We start from the raw sequence: 2987 nt of genomic DNA, 5'->3' as shown, positions 1-2987 counted from the left end.
TACAATAACCGGAAGAAAATATGATGTTGCCGGAAAATATATAACCTTTCTGGAAAATCATATTGTAACATCCCAAAATTTCTAAGAATAAATAATTAATATATTATTTATTTAAGATGGAAAGTTTACTTTAGTTTATAAAAAAAATAGTAAAATAATAAAGATGGAAGGATAAGCAGACTAATTAGATGTAATTAATTATGGAACAAAAAGGAAAGATGGGCCGAAGATCCATGGGCTTAAGGGATTATAAATATCCCTTAAAACCAATGTTTAAAAAACCGGAATTTTACTTGTACCAGATTGAACTAAAAAATGGTACAACCGGTTGAACCGGGTTATACCGGGATGTTCAACTGGTTAAGTAGTTTACCTTATAATTTTCTAAAAATGTAACTTCAAATCAAAAATAACCCAAATCTAAATGATTCCTATAACAAAAAATAATCCAAAAGTTAATACATATTTAAAAAATTAATGCAAAAGCATTCAATTTTAAAAAAATAGTCCTAAAGTTTACATGTTAAGTTTACATGTTTGAATGTTAATTGTTGGATTAAAAATAATTTTAAAAAAAATGGGTTGCAAATATCAAAATTTCCTGGGCTTAAAACCGGTTTGCCGGTAAAAACCGGTATTTTAGACAAAAACCGCCGGTACGATGTTCTAGCAAACACGTCAAAAAAACCTGACTCAAAATTCCGGCCTACTGTGCGAAATCCGGTTTAACCGGTTTAACCGACCGGTTTGAACCGGTTTTTAAAACACTGCTTAAAACCCTAATCCTTTCCATTTTCATACATCTCCACACTATAGCCTACACCATCAAAACACACAGTTAACCCAATTCCCGTTTTTGAGAAAACCACCCACAAAGACACAAAGATTCCCGGAGATCTAGCCGTCGGATTGGTCTCAAATTTTAACTGAGTGTTCATGGTATATAAATGAATATTTACACCGATTAGATCTTCGATCAGAGGTAGGTAAGTCCAATTTTTATCAGCAAAACCATAGCAGCTCAAAAGTGAAGATTCCGGCAACTGTTCAGCTGTTCCGGCGACTGTAGCGGTGGTTTCCGGTGAAGGTGAGCTGATGGGTTTTTAGATCGGGACGAGAAGGTTCCGTGGCCGCATGAATCACTCAAATCGAAGTTCATTTGATATGGTTTTGAGTATCTCGAGTGATTTCATACAAAAACCTCAAAGGTACGTTTTTGTTAAAAAGGCTTACTTTTCATGAACGGATTTACATGAAAATTGGTAGGATGATAGATCGGGTCATGTTTATTGATAAAGTAATGAACTTGATAGTAAACGGGTTAGTTGGTTCGTTTCGGGTAAAACGAGTAGTGTTCGGTTTATGAAAAGGACGGATAAACGAAGTCGGTTTTGCATGAAACTTGGTAGGATAGTAAATCGGACCCTATTATGTGAGAAATATGTAAAATTTAACATAAATAAGTTGTTTGGAATGAACAACGGTTAAATGGGGTAAGATCCCGGTTTTCCGGCGATGACGGCTCCGGAAAAGCGTATACAAGGGTGAGAAAAATATTAAAACCCTAACCCTAATTCGTTATGTGAAACTAACGAACTAAAGGTAATTCGTTAACGGACTAGCCTTAATTCGTGAGCTAATTCGTTAATGAATGAATGACGAACTAGCTTCGATTCGTTAAATAATTCGTTATGATGATTCGTTAAGGAAGAACAACGAACTAGCTTCAATTCCTTATGCAATTCGTTATGATCATTCGTTAAAGTCAGTTCGTTATAAAAGATCAGTTCGTTATAAAGAGTCCAGTTCGCTATAAGGTTTAATTCGTTATAAAGGCCAATTCGTTATGTGGCCATTCGTTAAAGAATAGGATAACGAATCAGATAATGTAAGATAACGAATTAGGTGATTCGTTACTCACCCAGTTCGCTATATTCTGAATAACGAACTAGAAGTTTGAAAGAATGACAGAAAGGTCCTTGGACTTAGAATAAACGGTTTCATTACATATTAGCCCCTGGACCTTATTAATTTATGAAAGATACCTTTAAAGGTTAACGTGTAACTAAAACTAACCGGGTAATGACTCATTGGAGTAAAATCGGCTTAAACGCTTAAGACTAGTTAAGTAAGCAGTAAGAAGGGCTAGAGCAATATTTAATATTGTATCTATTAAACAGTTAGTCGCGCACAGCAAAGGAAAGGAATAACCTTAAACGGCGGACACAACCGAGATCAGGTGAGTTTCTAGCCCCATTCCTTATTATGTTTTCGGGGATGTGTGCATACTTGATGTGATTAGTTAATACACTTACCTTAAGTGGTAAGTGTATGCCTTATATGATTTATGTATGAATGAATGCTTGACGGTGCGTGAACGATCTTCGGATATTGCATGTACCGCCAGGTGATAGTTTGAAGATATGATTGTTATATATGATATGTAAATGATGTGTGTATGTATGAAAGTTATAATTATGAATATATAGACTACTATGGTATGGTTGTATGGAAGAAAGGGAGACCGGACCCTAATAATATCCGAGGATGGAGGGTGACCGGACCCTAATAATATCCGATGATGGAGGGTGACCGGACCCTAATATTATCCGAGGATGGAGGGTAACAGACCCTAACAATATCTGAGGTATGTATGGCGAAATGCTCTTTATAATGTAAGGTTAGTTACGTGTGTATTGGGTATGTTAAAGAAAGAAAGTACGAAAGAATGAAAGTATGTGAATGGAAGAACGATGAACAGGTTAAGTATGTAATATGTATCTTCGGATATATATATAAGTAAGTACGTGAATGTATTGTATGTTGCCTGATTATTTAGAACTCACTCAGCGTAGCTAACTTTTAGTATGCACGCTGGTATATATGTTTATTGAGCTGGCATGAGGATGGCACATGGCATGGATTGAACGGCTGGCATCTGTAGATGGAAGAAATGATGTTTTGAATACGATGTTTTATGTTATGGT

This window comes from Bidens hawaiensis, unplaced genomic scaffold (assembly GCF_021521415.1).
Source record: "Bidens hawaiensis isolate Kalapana, Puna unplaced genomic scaffold, B.hawaiensis_p1.1 tig00024437_1, whole genome shotgun sequence".
Classification (NCBI taxonomy): Eukaryota; Viridiplantae; Streptophyta; class Magnoliopsida; order Asterales; family Asteraceae; genus Bidens; species Bidens hawaiensis.
Note: the sequence above shows the minus strand (reverse complement) of the source record.